The sequence below is a fragment of the Leopardus geoffroyi genome, chromosome D1 (genome assembly GCF_018350155.1).
Source record: "Leopardus geoffroyi isolate Oge1 chromosome D1, O.geoffroyi_Oge1_pat1.0, whole genome shotgun sequence".
Classification (NCBI taxonomy): domain Eukaryota; kingdom Metazoa; phylum Chordata; class Mammalia; order Carnivora; family Felidae; genus Leopardus; species Leopardus geoffroyi.
Window position 1 is genome coordinate 4,485,454 of NC_059329.1, and position 17,416 is coordinate 4,502,869.

Sequence of the window (17,416 nt, forward strand, 5' to 3'; positions counted from 1 at the left end):
TGGGAGAGAGACAGAACACAAGCGAGAGAGGGGCAGAGAGAGAGAGGGAGACACAGAATCCAAAGCAGTCTCAGGCTTTGAGCTGTCAGCCCAGAACCCAACGAGAGGCTCAAACTCACAACCCACGAGATCACGACCTGAGCCGAAGTCAGACACTTAACCGACTGAGCCACCCATGTGCCCTTCTTCCCACTGTTTTCTCAGTGAGGGATGGGCAGGGCAGAGGTCGATGACATGATACCCTTTCCTCCCTCACCACCAAGGTGGGGTTGGTTGTAAGCATCTGGCTCTTTCCAGGTCCTCAGAGCCCATGCAGAATGCCCCCGAGCCCCTGACTCCTGCTGGGCCCTCCTTCCTCCCAGGTTATGGAGGCAACCAGCCTTCCATCAACTTTGGGGTCATGGCTGGGCCACCAGGGGGTTAAGGTCTGGCTGTCCACATGCTTCCCAGGAGTGGCTTGGAACAGCAGTGCTGCAGTAAAGGTCAGCATGAGCAGCTTGTGTAAACAGGATTCTCATCCGCTGCGATCAGGGCCTGGGCTAAAACATGACAGGAGAGAGGGGACACAGGATGTGTGGTGCCCTGCTTCTTGGCCAGGGCTGCACAGAGCAGAAGGCCAAGGGCCTGGGGAGAGGCAGAGAGACAGGCAGGGAGAGAGACACTGAGTCAGTGAGGGGGGAATTGGGCATGTCCGAGAGAGTGAGAGGAAGAAACAGAGGGAGACAGGAGTAGAGAGAAGCAGAGACAAAGAGGAGTCAAAGAGGAAAGGATGGAGCTGGTCGCAGTGCGTGAGGGGGTGATGGGCCATGCAGGAGGGGCTCTGTGACGATACTCTTAGTGTTGGAGGCAGAAAGTGTGGGAACCCTGGGCATGACAGTTCCCTGAATGCAAGGCTCCAACCTCACTGGGGCAACCTCTGTACAGGCCATTGCCCCGGGGAAGATGGGTGCCCCTCATTTTGCCTGGCGTGTTGGGGCCCAGTCTCAGTATCGGTCATGGAGAGAAATGGCTTGAGGCAGAGTGTGCAGGTCATCAGCAGGTAAAGTCCAGAGCGTGCCCCATGGGGAGGTAACCATCATCTGTCTCCCCCACTGCTCCCAGTCCCTACTCCATTCCCCCGTGCTTGAGCATGACCTCCCCTATGTTCCAAAACCAGGCGTCAGGCATTGTGCTGTCCCCAGAGCCTGCAGCCTGGAACTTGCAAAGATGGATTGTTGATCTCAACCAAAAGCTTTTGAGAATAAGGTCTGTATTCTCCTTCTGGACCGAGTTATGTGCAACATGATAGTGCGTTGCTATTCTTACATCTACTGCTGATCTCTGGATTCTGGATTGTAAGTGAGCAGTTTAAAACACCACAGCCTTCTCTTCATGAAAGGAGAAACCTATGTCCTCACCCAGCCTTCCTCTGATTGTGAAGACATGGCAATTATTATTTGAAGGCACAATTATCTACCTATGAGTCTGATGGACACTGTTTCATCCATCTTCACCCTGAAAGCATTTTTCATTGAAAATATTACCGGGGCGCCTGGGTGGCGCAGTCGGTTGAGCGTCCGACTTCGACCAGGTCATGATCTCGCGGTCCGTGAGTTCGAGCCCCGCGTCGGGCTCTGGGCTGATGGCTCAGAGCCTGGAGCCTGTTTCCGATTCTGTGTCTCCCTCTCTCTCTGCACCTCCCCCGTTCATGCTCTGTCTCTCTCTGTCCCAAAAATAAATAAACGTTGAAAAAAAAAATTAAAAAAAAAAAAAAAGAAAAGAAAATATTACCAATATAGAGGCAGGAAATTCATAACAGATGTGTAGCTCCCTCTGGGTATGCATTCTGACCTTGTCACATTTGTGTCATCAAACACATTATTGACAACATGAAAAATAAGCTCTCAACATCAAGATGGTGACATTAGAGAATGTGGTATAAATGGAATTTCATATGTTCTCAATTAGAAGTATTTTTTTTAGAAATATTTTTTTAATGGTGAAGGAGAAACTTAAAGTTTTGTCAAATTTTATTGACATATAGTAGACACACCATGTTGTATTAGTTTCAGGCGTATATCATAGTGATTCCGTGTGTATACATTATGCTCTCCAGATACCTAGACAAGTGTAGCTATCATGTGAAAGCATGCAATACTTTCTTACAGGATTGACTATATTCCATAGGCTGTACCTTGTACATCATTACGTATTCATTCCATAGCTGGAAGCCTGTATCTCTTTCTCAAGGGTGTCAATTTTTTATTCAACCCAAGTATTTTCGTGGTAAACGCCACTGCCTGTGGTTCATTCAGCATGTGTCAATTTGCGTTCTGTATTTCTGGGAATGCTGCTTAAAGCATTATAAATGAGGGGTGCCTGGGTGGCTCAGTCGATTGAGCGTCTGACTTCAGCTCAGGTCGTAATCTCGCAGTTCGTGGGTTCAAGCCCCGCGTCGGGCTCTGTGCTGACAGCTCAGAGCCTGGAGCCTGCTTCAGATTCTGTGTCTCCCTCTCTCTCTTCCCCTTCCCTGCTCATACTCTGTCTCTCTCTGGTTCTCAAAAATGAATAAATGTTAAAAAAATTTTTTTTAAAGCATTACAAATGATATCATGGCATCAATAAATTCTGTTTCATTCTTCACTCACTATACAGGAGAAGGAAAAGATTTCTTTGTGTCCCAGGCCCTGTCACTAAGACCTTTCCCAGTCTGGAGAACAGGCCAACTGGACCAACGGCATCCTCAGTACCTCCAGCTGAGCTGCCATGGCCTTGCGCATTGCAGGAATTCCGGCAGCCGGTAGAGGGCGCATGCGCGCGCGTGCGCAACTCGCCCAGGGAGGGTCTGGTCTTCTGCGTGCTCAGTGATGGCGGTAGAAGGCGCTTGTTAGGTTTTTCTGATCCAGTGTGCCTCAGATCTGGAAAGGCTTCCTTGCTTCTGAGGTCCCAGTGCCTCTGAGTGTGGGCAAAGAGCCAGAGCTGCGTTTCCAGCAGGTTCCACCCCAGGCGGGGGGACACCCTGGAGGCTTCCACCCACTTGGCATCTCCTCAGTGGTGGGGCTGAGTAGTGAGGCAGGGGGCTGGGCGGCTTCCCCAGAAACGCGAGATGGTCAGTGAGCGGCACAGTCCCTTGCATTTTCTGGGGTGTTCTGTGGTTTGTTCCTCATTTCCCCTGCCGCTTTGTGAACAAGATGTATTTCACTCAAGGATCCGTGGATTCAGGGGGTCCTGGGACGCCACGTCCGAGAGGCTGGGGTTGGTTTGTTCCAGGTTCAGGCTTGTTTTGGGGGAGAAATCCTGACCCACATTCTGAGGAACAGGAGCCACATTCAGTTGGAAAGTGAAGAAGCCAAATGTTGACTCTCAGGACCTTCTAGAAGAATGAACTGGGAACCACTCTCCGGGTCCTGCCGGAACCAGAGCCCGAGGTAAAAACGCGATGTGCCCTCCACATCATACATGCTTTTAGTAATGTTCAGTGGGGGTTTTTCCCCAACAATGTTGTAGTCGTTGAAAACAACTGAAAAACTGACAGGTAAGTTGTGTCAGGAACCTCCCGTTATTTGAATGTTCGATATTATTCCTGCAACAGAATTTGTTATGGTTGTCCTCTGTTGTCTTCGTTGGAAGGAGTCTCATCAATAATATCTTAAAAACATACTCGTTACCTTTTCCCCTTTTCAGTTGAGATTTGGCATGTTTTCTGATTTCTCATGAACTCGTGAACATCTGAAATACTTTTAAATTGATTGCGGTTTTTACTAAAAGCTGAATCACCGGATCCCTCTGTGACTGCTGCTGGTCAAAGGACATACCAAGGCCACTTCTCAGTGTGGGTAAGATTGTGCTAAGCAAACATTGTGAATCAATTTTTTTTATTTTTTTATTTATTAAAAAAAATTTTTTTTAACGTTTATTTATTTTTGAGACAGGGAGAGACAGAGCATGAACAGGGGAGGGTCAGAGAGAGGGAGACACAGAATATGAAGCAGGCTCCAGGCTCTGAGCTGTCAGCACAGAGCCTGACGCGGGCCTAGAACTCAAGGACCGGGAGATCATGACCCGAGCCGAAGTCGGCCGCCTAACTGACTGAGCCACCCAGGCGCCCCTGTGAATCAATTTTAGAAGAAAAAGCCTGATGGTATTTTGTCTTTATGAAAATTGATGCTTAGATTCCCCTGTCTGATACATTTCTATTTTTTTTTCTCTTTTGCTCATTTTCTCATTCAGAGATTCATAGACCTGCCTGAGTTTTACATTCACCACACATACTTTCAAGGCTCCTTTCTGTCACTGTAAGAAAGAAGACAGACCTTGTGATGCACATGCAAGTTTCTGTAACTTCAAGATTCGTTGTGTAGGTCTCTGTTACTTTTCCCAACCAGTTGAAAATATCATCCCACCTTGGGTAGTTCCATAAAAAATGTAATCTGTGTGCACCAGTATGATTTAATTTCATTATACTGGATTTCTTCATTGTATGTGTATGTATGTAAGATGTTCTTCATCTTATGTATATGTATACATTAGATGTTTTAGTCCTGAGAAAATCCCTCATGTAGTTGAATTTGAAAGAAAAATGTATATCCTATACATTTTGCATATTAAATTCCTAAATGTAGATTTTTTTGCAAGTGAAATTAGGGTTGTTTTCTGAGAAAGATGCAAGGGGAGAAAAACCATTTCAGGGGGAAAAGAATGGTGTGTAGTTTTCACATGTCTGCAGGAGTTACTCAATTACATATGTGTTTACGAGCAATTTTATGACAGTGTCCTATTTTTCCAATTCATTAATGATTTCATAAGCTACGTATATCACTTTTCATTCCAAGATTATAAAATTAAAACTTCTTTCTTCTGTTGCTATGAGAGTATTTCCATTTTGTATTAATTTGTAAAATTCGAGTGAAATTAACATTGGGTTATGTTTGCTTCAAGGTGTACAGTATAATGGTTTAACACTTCTCCTATGACTCCATGCTCCTCAGTATGAGTGTATTCTTCATTTCCTTCCCCTCTTTCACCGCCCCCCCCCCACACCTACCTGCCCTCTGGCAAGCACCAGTTTCCTCTCTAAATTTCAGAGTCAGGTTTTTTTTGGTCTGTCTTCTTTTCTCCATTTTCTTTGTTTCTTTGTTTTGTTTCCCAAATTCCATGTAAAGTGATGTCATATGGTATTTTTCTTTTAGCATAGAGCCTCATGGGGGGCTTGAACTCCTGAACTGTGAGAGCATGACCTGAGCCCAAACCAAGAGTCAGACGCTTAACTGACGGAGCCACTCAGGCACCTAAGGTGAATGACTTTTTAAATGCGTTGTTGGATTTGGGTTGCAAATACTTTCTTGACAATTACTGTATTTATGTTCATCGGAGATATTGGCCTGTTGTTTTGTTATTGTTTTGTAATGTCTTTATTTGGTTTGGTATCAGGGTACTGATGACCTCATAGAATGAACTTGGAAACTTGCCTTCCACTTTCGTATTTTAGAGTATTTTAAGAACAGGTATTAACTGTTAATTTTTTTTAATATAATTTATTTTCAAATTGGTTTATATACACCACCCACTGCTCATCCCAACAAGTGCCCTCCTCAGTGCCCATCACCCACCTTCCCCTCTCCCCCCGCCCTCCCATCCACCCTCAGTTTGTTCTGTGTATTTTTTTTTTTTTTTTTAATTTTTTTTTTTTTTCAACGTTTATTTATTTTTGGGACAGAGAGAGACAGAGCATGAACGGGGGAGGGGCAGAGAGAGAGGGAGACACAGAATCGGAAACAGGCTCCAGGCTCTGAGCCATCAGCCCAGAGCCTGACGCGGGGCTCGAACTCCCGGACCGTGAGATCGTGACCTGGCTGAAGTCGGACGCTTAACCGACTGCGCCACCCAGGCGCCCCTGTTCTGTGTATTTAAGTGTCTCTTATGGTGTGCCTCCCTCCCTGTCTGTTTGTAACTAGTTTTTCCCCCTTTTCTTCCCCCATGGTCTTGTTAAGTTTCTCAAGATCCACATATGAGTGAAAACATATGATATCTGTCTTTCTCTGACTGATTTCACTTAGCATGACACCCTCCAGTTCCTTCCACATTGCTCCGAATGGCATGATTTTATTCTTCCTCATTGCCACGTAGTACTCCATTGTGTAAACCACAATTTCTTTATCCATTCATCAGTTGATGGACATTTAGGCTCTTTCCATAATTTGGCTATTGTTGAAAGCACTGCCATAAACATAGGGGTACATGTGCCCCTATGCATCAGTACTCCTGTATCCCTTGGGTAAATTCCTAGCAGTGCTATTGCTGGGTCATAGGGTAGTTCTAGTTTTAATTTTTTGAGGAAGTTCCACTCTGTTTTCCAGAGAGGCTGCATCAGTTTGCATTCCCACCAACAGTGCAAGAGGGTTCCCATTTATCCACATCCTTGCCAGCATCTATAATTTCCTGATTTGTTCATTGTAGTCACTGTGACTGGTGTGAGGTGGTATCTCATTGTATTTGTACAATGAGATATCTCATTGAGTTGTATTTCCGTGATGAGGAGTGACGTTGAGCATCATTTCATGTGCCTGTTGGCCATCTGGATGTCTTTTTTGGAAAAGTGTCTATTCATATCTTCCGTCCATTTCTTCACTGGATTATTTGTTTTTTGGGTGTGGAGCTTGATGAGTTCTTTATAGATTTTGGATACCAGTCCTTTATCCGGTATGTCATTTGCAAATACCTTTTCCTATTCTGTTGATTGCCTTTTACTTTTGTTGGTTGTTTTCTTGGCAGTACAGAAGCTTTTGATCTTGATGAGGTCCCAGTAGTTCATTTTTGTTTTTAATTCCCTGGTCTTTGGAGATATGTTGAATAAGAAGTTGCTGCAGCCGAGGTCAAAGAGGTTGTTGCCTGCTTTCTCCTCGAGGATTTTCATGACTTCTTGTCTCACATTTAGGTCTTTCATCCATTTTGAGTTTATTTTTGTGTATGGTGTAAGAAAGCGGTCTAGTTTTCTTCTACATGTTAATGTCCAGTTCTCCCAGCACCATTTGCCTTTTTTTCCCATTCTATACTCTTTCCAGCTTTGTCAAAGATTAGTTGGCCATCCATTTGTGGGTCCACATCTGGGTTCTCTATTCTATTCCATTGGTCTATGTCTCTGTTTTTGTGCCAATACCATCCCATCTTGATGATTACAGCTTTGTAGTAGAGGCTAAAGTCTGGGATTGTGATTCTTCCAGCTTTGGTTTTCTTTTTCAGTATTACGTTGGGTATTCGGGGTCTTTTGTGGCTCCATACAAATTTTAGCATTTTTTCTCCTAGCTTGGAGAAGAATGCTGGTGCACTTTTTTTTTTTAATTTTTATTTTTTCTTGTTTTTTCAACGTTTATTTATTTTTGGAACAGAGAGAGACAGAGCATGAATGGGGGAGGGGCAGAGAGAGAGGGAGACACAGAATCGGAAACAGGCTCCAGGCTCTGAGCCATCAGCCCAGAGCCTGACGCGGGGCTCGAACTCACGGACCGCGAGATCATGACCTGGCTGAAGTTGGACGCTTAACTGACTGCGCCACCCAGGCGCCCCTGCTGGTGCACTTTTGATTGGGATTGCATTGAATGTGTAGATTGCTTTGGGTAGTATTGACATTTTAACAATATTTATTCTTCCAATCCATGAGCATGGAATATTTTTCCATTTCTTTGTGTCTTCTCCAATTTCCTTCATAAGTTTTCTATAGTTTTCAGCATACAGATCTTTTACATCTCTGGTTAGGTTTATTCCTAGGTATTTTATGATTCTTGGTGCGATTGTAAATGGGATCCATTTCTATATTTATCTTTCTGTTGCTTCACTATTGGCGTATAAAAATGCAACCGATTTTTGTACATTGATTTTGTACCCCGTGACTTTGTTGAATTCATGTATCAATTCTAGAAGTCTTTTGGTGGAGTCTTTTGGGTTTCCATGTAGGGTATCATGTTGTCTATGAAAAGTGAAAGTTTGACTTCTTTGCCAATTTTGATGCCTTTTATTTCATTTTGTTGTCTGACTACTGAAGCTAGGACTTCCAACACTATGTTAAGCAAGAGTGGAGAGAGTGGATATCCCTATCCTGTTCCTGATCTCAGGGGGAAAGCTCTCCATTTTTCCCCACTGAGGATGATATTAGCTGTGGGCTTCTCATCTATGGCCCTTATGATGTTTAAGTATGTTCCTTCCATCCCGGCTTTCTTGAGGGTTTTTATTTAGAAAGGATGCTGTATTTTGTCATATGCTTTTTCTGCATCTATTGACAGGACCATATGGTTCTGATCTTTTATTTTATTAATGTGATGAATCACAGTGATTGATTTGTGAATATTGAACCAGCCCTGCAGCCCAGGAATGAATCCCGCTTGATCATGGTGAATAATTCTTTGTATATGTTGTTGAATTTGATTTGCTAGTATCTTGTTGAGTATTTTTACATTCATGTTCATCAGGGATATTGGCCTGTAGTTCTACTTTTTTGTGGGGACCCTGTCTGGTTTAGGAATGAAAGTAATGCTGGATTCATAGAATGATTCCACAAGTTTTCCTTCCATTTCTCTATTTTTGGGACAGCTTGAGAAGGATTGATATTAACTCTGCTTTAAATGTCTGGTAGAATTCCCCAGGGAAGCCATGTGGTCCAGGACTCTTATTTGTTGGGAGATTTTTGATAACTGATTCAACTTCTTTACTAGTTATGGGTGCGTTCAAATTTTCTATTTCTTCCCATTTGAGTTTGGAAGTGTGTGGGTGTTTACAAATTTGTCCATTTCTTCCTGGTTGTCCAGTTTGTTGGCATAGAATTTTTCATAGTATTCTCTGATAATTGCTTGTATTTCTGAGGGATTGGTTGCAATAAATCTCTTCATTTGTGATTTTATCTACTTGGATCCTCTCTCTTTTCTTTTTGAGAAGTCTGGCTGGAGGTTTATCATTATGGTTTATTTTTTCAAAAAACCAACTCTTAGTTTCATTGATCTGTTCCACTGTTTTTTTTGGGGGGGGGGGGGTTCTGTATTGTTTGTTTCTGCTCTGATCTTCATTATTCCTTTTCTTCTGCTGGGTTTAGGGTTTATTTGCTGTTCTGCATCTAGTTCCTTTAGATGTGCTGTTAGATTTTGTACCTGGGATTTTTCTTGTTTTTTTGAAATAGGCTTGGATTGCAATGTATTTTCCTCTTAGGACTGCCTTTGCTGCATCCCAAAGCATTTGGATTGTTGTGTTTTCATTTTCACTCGTTTCCATATATTTTTAAATTTCTTCTTTAATTGCCTGGCTCACCCATTTGTTCTTTAGTAGGATGTTCTTTAACCTCCGTGCATTTGGAGGGTTTCCAAACATTTTCCTGTGATTAATTTCAAGTTTCATAGCATTGTGATCTGAAAGTGTGCATGGTATGGTCTAAATTCTTTTATATTTATTGAGGGCTGTTTTGTGACCCAGTATATGACCTATCTTGGAGAATGTTCCCTGTGCACTTGAGAAGAATGTGTATTCTGTTGCTGCAGGCTGAAAAGTTCTAAATATATCTGTCAAGTCCATCTGGTCCAGTGTATCATTCAGGGCTATTTTTCTTTATTGATTTTCTGTCTATATGATCTGTCCATTGTTGTAAGTGGAGTGTTAAAGTCCCTGCAGTTACCACATTCGTACCAATAAGGTTACTTATGTTTTTGATTAAGTGTGTCATATATTTGGGTGCTTCCGAATTCGGTTTGTAATTATTAGCTCTTGTTGATGGAGAGACCTCATAATTATTACATAATGCCCTTCTTCATCTCTCGTTACAGCCTTTAGTTTAAAATCTAGTTTGTCTGATTTAAGTATGGCTATTCCAGCTTTCCTTTTACTTCTAGTAGCATGGTAGATGGTTCTTCATCCCCTCTGTTTCAGTCTGAAGGTGTCCTCAGGTCTAAAATGGGTCTCTTGTAGGCAGCAAATAGATGGGTCTTGTGTTTTTTTTTTTTTTTAAATCCGTTCTAATACCCTATGTCTTTTGATTGGAGCATTTAGTTCATTTGCATTCAGTGTTATTATTGAAAGATATGGGTTTACAGTCATTGTATTATCTGCAGGTTTCATGCTTGTAGTGATGTCTCTTGTCCTTTGTGGTCCTTGTACCATTTTACTCACAGAGTGCCCCTTAGGATCTCTTGTAGGGCTGGTTTATTGGTGATGAATTCCTTCAGTTTTTGTTTGTTTGGGAAAACCTTGATCTCTCCTTCTATTCTGAATGACAGGCTTGCTGGATAAAGGATTCTTGGCTGCATATTTTTCCTGTTAATCACATTGACACTCTCCTGCCACTCCTTTCTGACCTGCCAAGTTTCAGTAGATAGGTCAGCTACTTTCCTTATGTGTCTACCCTTATATGTTAAGCCCCATGTATCCCGAGCTGCTTTCAGAATTCTCTCTTTATCTTTGTATTTTGCCAGTTTCACTACTGATATGTCATGCAGAAGATGGATGCAAGTTACATCTGAAGGGAATTCTCTGTGCCTCCTGGATTTCAATGTTTGTTTCCTTCCCCAGGTTGGGGAAGTTCTCAGCTATGATTTGTTCAAATATACCATTGGCCCCTTTCTCTCTCTTCTTCTGGAACTCCTATGATATGGATATTTTTCCATTTTATCACTTAGTTCTCTAAATCTAATTGGATCACTTAGTTCTCTAAATCTCCCCTCATGATCCAGAATTTTTTTAATCTCTCTTTTCCTCAGTTTCCTCTTTTTCCATAATTTTATCTTCTAATTCACCTATTCTCCCCTTTGCCTCTTCAATCCTCGCTGTGACCACCTCTATTTTATTTTGCACCTCATTTATAGCATGTTTTAATTCATCATTACTATTTTTTAGTTCCTTGATCTCTGAAGCAATAGATTCTCTGCCTTCCTCTATGCTTTTCTCAAGCCCAGCCATTAATCTTACGAGTATTATTCTAAATTCTTGTGCAGTTATATTGTGTATATCTGTTTTGATTGATTGTTTAGCTGTCATTTCATCATGGAATTTCTTTTGAGGAAAACTCTTCTGTTTCATCATTTTGGCTAGTTTTCTTTTATGTGTTTTAAAAGGTTGTTATGTGCCCTGCACCTGCAAGCACTTCTAGATTAAAGAGGGGCCACACACTGTCCAGGGCCTGGCCCTTTAGGAGATGTTTTTTTGGAGAGCGTTGCTTGCTCTTTGTTGTTGTGACCTTGGGTACTTCATATCCCAACTTGTAGTGATGTTTTGGACCCTCCACCGGTGTGTTTTGATGATTGAAGTAGCCCTGGAAAGGAAAACCAACAGATGAACAAACAAAAAACAAACAGAACACAAAAACACACAAACAAACAAACCAAAAAAACCTAAAACAAAAAACCAGAAACATCAGCTATAAGTAAACAACAGGGTGGAGGTGGTGCTGATAAAAGAGGCCTTATCCCATACAAAGAGAGACAGGATAGGGGCGGGGAAAAGAAAGAATAAAAATGGACCAGAGAAACTATACAGCTTAATCTAGAGAGAGAGAAAGGAAAATAAAAAAGAAGGTGGGGAAGAATGAAAGAAAATAAAGTTGTGCAGACAGAGAAACTATAAGGCTTACTCCAAAGAGAGAGAATGGAGAATAAAGTAGGAGTTTTGGAACACGTATCAAGAAAATGGATTAAATATGTCTGCTTAAACAAACCAACAACAGAGTAACCAGAATAGAGGAGGGAAGAGATGAGAAGGAGAAAAGAAAGGAAGAATGTATCTATATAATCAGAAATGTCTGAGAATTAAACCAGGCAATGTAGCAGCACAGGTCTGGAGGAGGGGGCGTCCACTGTGGGTCCTGTCTGATCCCTGTGGCCCCATCTTGGTGGTTGTGGGGAGAAAAATGGTGACCCCACCCCCCCCCCCCCCCCCCCCCCCCCGCCGCCATCTCTCCTCTGCAGACCACTCTGTTCAAGCTGTCCTCACTCTGCCATGGATACAAATGAGGCAGTTTGTCTTGCTCCCCCAACTCCCGTGCCTGGCACTTGGCTGGGATTCAGACTCGCTCCACGGCCCCAATACTGGGGAAGCGTTTCTCCACACCACCTGATATGTGGTCCCTGGCTGGCGGGTGCAGGCAGGCTTTCTCTTGTCCCACAGGACTCCAGGGAGGGGATCACTTTTCTCCTAGTGCGGACTGCGCCCCTGACCTAGCCCCCGAGCCTGGGGCTGGCTCCCTTCCTCCCCACGTTCCTGGTATGAGCAGCTGGCCCCAGTCTGCAGCAAGCCCCGCAGTTAGAGATTGGATCTTTCTCTGTCCTGGTCTGATGTTTCTCTCTTGTCCGGATACAATCCTATGCTTCCACAGCCACTCTTTCTCTTCCCTTTGTCTCTCTGAAGAAGCAGATCCCTCCCTCTGTTCATTTCATCTCTCCCAGTTCACAGTCACGCACCTATGGCCTGTCAGGTTGTCCCGGTGGGTCCCGGGAAGCGTGACTATCTCTTTTCCTCCTGGACTCGTGGGATTCAAAGTCCTTTGGCTTCAACACTTCTTTGGGAGAAGAGTGAAATTTGGATCCCCCTACTTCTCCGCCATGTTGGCCCCTCCCCTCAGGTGTTAACTCTTTAAATGGTTGAAAGGATTCAGCTCTGAAGCCATTGGATCCTGGCCTTTTGTTTGTTGGGAGTTTTTTGATTACTGGTTGAATTTGATTGCTATTCATCAGTCTGTTCAAACTTTCTGTTTCTTTTAGGTTCACTTTTGGATGTGATGTTTCTAAGAATTGATGCATCCATTTGGTTGGTATATATTTTTTCATGATATTCTGTTATAATCCTTTGTATTTCTGTGATGTCTGCCATTATTTATTGTCTTTCATTTCTGCTTTTAGTTTAGTCCTCTTTTTGGGGGGAGGGGGATGAGTATAGCTAAAGGTGCATCAATTTTGCTTATTCTTTGAAACCATGAGCTTCTGATTTCATTGAAGGCTTCTGCTGTCTTTGGGGTTTGTTGGTTTTCTTTTTCTAACTATGTTATGTGTAAGGTTAGGTGGTTTATTTGAGATTTTTCTTCTTGAAGGAGGCCTGATTTGTTGTAATCGTCCCTCTTAGATCTTTTCCTGGCATCCCAAGGATTTTGGACCCTGGTGTTTCTTTTCTCATTCGTCTCCCTATATTTTTAGATTTCCTCTTGGATTTCTTGGTTAACCCATTCATTGCTTAGGAGCATGTTATTTATCCTGCATTTCCTGATTCTTTTCCTGTGATTGATTTCTGGTTTCCTGCCATTGTGGTCAGAAAAGATGCATGAGATGCATTCATCTTTTTGAATTTGTTGAGACTTGTTTTATAGCCTAACATGTGATCTCTTCTGGAGAATGTTCCACGTGCACCTGACAAGAATGTGTATTTTGCTGTTTTGGGATGGAATGTTTGGAAGATAATTATTAGATCCATCTAGTCCAATGTGTCATTCAAAGCCACTGTTTTCTTTTTGATTTTCTGATTGGATGATCTGTCCATTGTTGTAAGGTGGTGTTAAAATCCTATACTAATATTGTATTGCTGTGAATTTCTTCTTTTATGTCTGTCGTTAGCTGCGTTATATTTCAGTGCTCCCATGTTGGTTGCATGAATACTCATAATTGGTATGTCTTCTTGTAGATTGTTCCCATTATCGCTATGTAGGGTTCTTGGTCTCCTGATGTAGTCTTTGTTTGAAAGTCTATTTTGCCTGATTGGAGTATTGCTACCCCACCTTTCTTTTCACTTCCATTTGCATGATAAATGTGTTTCCATCTTTTCACTTTCGATCTGCATGTGTCTCTAGTTCTGGAATGAGACTCTTGTAGGCAGCACATAGGTGGGTCTTGCTTTTTTCATCCATTAAGGCACCCTGTGTGTTTTGATTGGAGCATTTAGTCCACTTATATTCAAAGCTATTATTTATTTTAGTATATTTTATTTGCTGAATAGTTAACATGCAGTGTTCTGTTAGTTTCAGGTGTTAGTTTCAACAATTTTGTACATCACCAATGCACATCACAATAAGTCCACTCCTTAATCCCCAACTGTGATTCCACCCATCCCTCACCCCACCCCCTCTGGTAACCATCAGTTCTCAATAATTAAGAGTCTGTTTCAAGGCTCGTCTCTCTTCTCTCTTTCCTTCAGTCGTTTGTTTCTTAAATGCCACATGTGAGTGAAGTCATATGGTATTTGTCTTTCTCTGATTGATTTCACTTAGAAGTATACTCTGTAGCTCCATTCATGTCATCGCAAATGGGGATATTTCATTCTTTTTTATGGCTGAAAGGATTCAATTGTACATATATATTCCAGGTATGTATGTATTCATCTATCTAGGGACACTTGTGCTCTTGCATAATTTGTCTTGTAAATATTGCTGCCTAAACATGGGGTGCATGTATCCCTTTGAAAGAGTGTTTTTGTGTTTTGGGGGTAAATACTCAGTAGTGCTGTTGCTGGATCATTGGGTAGTTCCATTTTTTACCTTGTGGAGGAACCTCCATAGTGTTACCACAGTGTGGTAGCAGTTGGCATTCCCACCAACAGTGCACGAGCACTCCTTTTCCTGCACAACCTATTCTACCCTTGTTGCTTCTGTTGTTGATTGTAGCCATTCTGACAGGTATGAATTGATGTCTCCTTGTACTTTTGATTTGCATTTCCCTGATGAGGGGAGATGTTGAGCATCTTTTCATGTGTCTGTTGGCCATCTCTCTCTTCCTTGGAGAGAGATCTGTTCATTTTTTTTGCTCATTTTTTAATTGGATATTTTTGTGTGGGTTGATTTGCTTAAATTCTTTATATATGTGGGATACTAACCCTGTTTTGGATATGTCATTTGCAAATATCTTCCCCCATTCAGTATGTTTCCTTTAAGTTTTGTTGATTGTTTCTTTTGCTTGATTGTTTCTTTTGCTTGATTGTTTCTTTTGCTATGCAGAAGCTTTATATTTTGATGAAATCCCAATAGTTTATTTTTGCTTTTATTTCCCTTGCTTCAGGGGACATATCTAGAGACGTTGCTATGGTAGTTACCAGAGATATTACTGCCTGTTTTCTGTTCTGGGATTTTTATGGATTCATGTATCACATCAGGTCCTTAATCCATTTTGAATTTACTTTTGTGTATAGTGTAAGAAAGAGGTCCAATTTTATTCTTTTGCTTATAGCTGACCAGTTTTTCCAGCACCATTTGTTGAAGAGCCTGATTTTTCCCATTGTATGTTCCTTCCTGCTTTGTTGAAGATGAATTGAACATAAAATTGTAGGTTTATGGGGCGACTGGGTGGCTCAGTCGGTTGAGTGTCCGACTTCAGCTCAGGTCATGATCTTGTAGCTCGTGGGTTCGAGCCCCATGACAGGCTCTGTGCTGACAGCTTGGAGCCTGGAGCCTACTTCAGATTCTGTATCTCCCTCTCTCTCTGCCCCTAACCCACTCGCATTCTGTCTCTGTCTCTCTCAAAAGTAAATAAACATTAAAAAAAATTTTTTTAAATAATTGTAGGTTTATTTCTGAATATTTTATTCTGTTCCCTCGACGTATGTATTTATTTTTGTGTCAGGACTGTACTGTTTTACTATCTACTGCTTTGGACCAGAACTTGAAGTCTTAAATTGCGATCCCTCCAGCTTTGCTTTTGTTTTCCAAAGCTTCTTTGGTAATTTGGGATCTTTGCTGGTTCCAAATATATTGTTAGGATTTTTGTTTTAGTTGTGTGAAAAAATGCTGTTGGTACTTTGATAGGGATTGCATTAAATCTGTAGATTGCTTTTTGGTAGTGTAGACATTTCAAAAATATTGGTTCTTTCTTTTTTATTTATTAAATTTTTTTTATGTTTATTTTTGAGAGAGAGAGAGGGAAATAAAGCATGAGTGGGGGAGGGGCAGGAAGCGATGGAAGCATAGAATCCCAGGCAGGTTCCAGGCTCTGGGCTGTCAGCACATGGCCTGATGTGGGGCTCGAATGCATGAACTGTGAGAACATGACCCAAGCTGAAGTTGGACACTTAACCCACTGAGCCAGCCAGGTGCCCCTTTTCTTTTTTGTTACATTTTTTTAAAACATTTTATTTATTTTTGAGAGAGAGAGAGAGAGAGAGAGACAGACAGACAGAGCATGAATGGGTGAGGGTCAGAGAGAGAGGGAGACACAGAATCCCAAGCCAGCTTCAGGCTCTGAGCTGTCACTACAGACAGAGCCTGAAGCGGATCTCGAACCCATGAACACGAGACCATGAACTGAGCTGAAGTCAGACGCTTAACTGACTGAGACACCCAGGCTCCCCTGGTTCCTTCTGTGCATGAGCATGGAGTGGCTTTCCATTTATTTATGTTGTCTTCAATTTCTTTCATCAGTGTTTCAAGGTCAGAGTAAAGGCCTTGCACTTATTTGCTTAGGTTTATTCCTAGGTATCTTATTTTTTGTGTGTAAATGTAATTGGGATTGTTTCCTTAATTTTCTTTTTATTGCTTTATTATTATTTTATACAAATGGTACTGATTTCTGCACATTGATTTTCTGTCCTGTGACATGACATTACTAAATTCAAGTTTCAGTTCTGGTAGCTTTTTGGTGGAGTCTATTGGATTTTCTATATAGAGTATCATGTCATCTGCACATAGTGAAATTGTGCTTCTTCCTTCCCAATGTGAATGCCTTTCATTTCTTTTTGTTGGCTAAGTGCTGTGACTAGGGCTGCCAGTACCTATGTTGAATAGAAGTGATAAGAGTGGAGATCTTTACTTTTTACTGACCTTGGAGGAAAGCTCTCCGTTTTCTCCACTGAGTACAATGCCTGCTGTGGGCTTATGTAGATAGACTATATTAAGCTAAGGTATGTTCCCTCTAAACCTGCTTTTAGAGGGCTTTTATCATGAATGGGAGTTGTACTTTGTCAAATAATTTTTCTGTGTCTGTAGAAATGATATGTATTTTATCCTTTCAATTATTACTTTGATATAGCAGGTTGATTGATTTTTGAATATGGAACTACCCTTGCATTCTGGAAGATATCCCACTTTATGCTGGTGGACTATTTTTTGAATGTATTGTTGGATTCTGTTTGCTAAATCTTGGTTGAGGACTTTTGCATCTGTGTGCATGAACGATATGGACCTGTAGTTTTGTTTTTTTGTGGTATCTTTATCTGGTTTTGGTATCAGGGTAATGCTGGCTTCATAGAATTAATTTGGGTATTTTCCTTCCTGTTCTGTTTTCTGGAATAGTTTGACAAGTATAGGCATCAACTTTTCTTCAGATGTTGAAGAATGTGCTTGTGAAGTCCTCCGGTCCTGGACGTTTGTCTGTTAGGCGATTTTTGGTTACTGAGTCTCTCTCCTTGCTAGTAAACAATCTGTTCAAATTTTCGGTTTCATCCTGCTTCAGTTTTGGTAGGTTCCATGTTGCTAGGAATTGATCCGTATATTCCAGTTTGT

General features: G+C 41.7%; 1 protein-coding gene across 16 annotated transcripts in view; it reads left to right on the forward strand.

Moving 5' to 3' along the window:
- The window catches only part of LOC123600590, a 97,728-nt gene that overhangs the window by 37,366 nt on the left and 42,946 nt on the right, over positions 1 to 17,416 (forward strand). For 11 of the 16 annotated variants that reach the window (XR_006713666.1, XR_006713675.1, XR_006713678.1 and 8 more), the window contains exons 3-5: positions 2,635 to 3,407; positions 3,748 to 3,815; positions 4,212 to 4,336. The gene's annotated coding sequence lies outside the window, so the exon portion shown is untranslated. Of the gene's footprint in view, positions 1 to 2,634; positions 3,408 to 3,663; positions 3,816 to 4,075; positions 4,121 to 4,211; positions 4,337 to 5,223; positions 5,273 to 12,704; positions 12,751 to 16,720; positions 16,816 to 17,416 lie in introns of those variants that run through there. The other 5 variants (XR_006713667.1, XR_006713672.1, XR_006713674.1 and 2 more) reach the window with 5 other exon arrangements.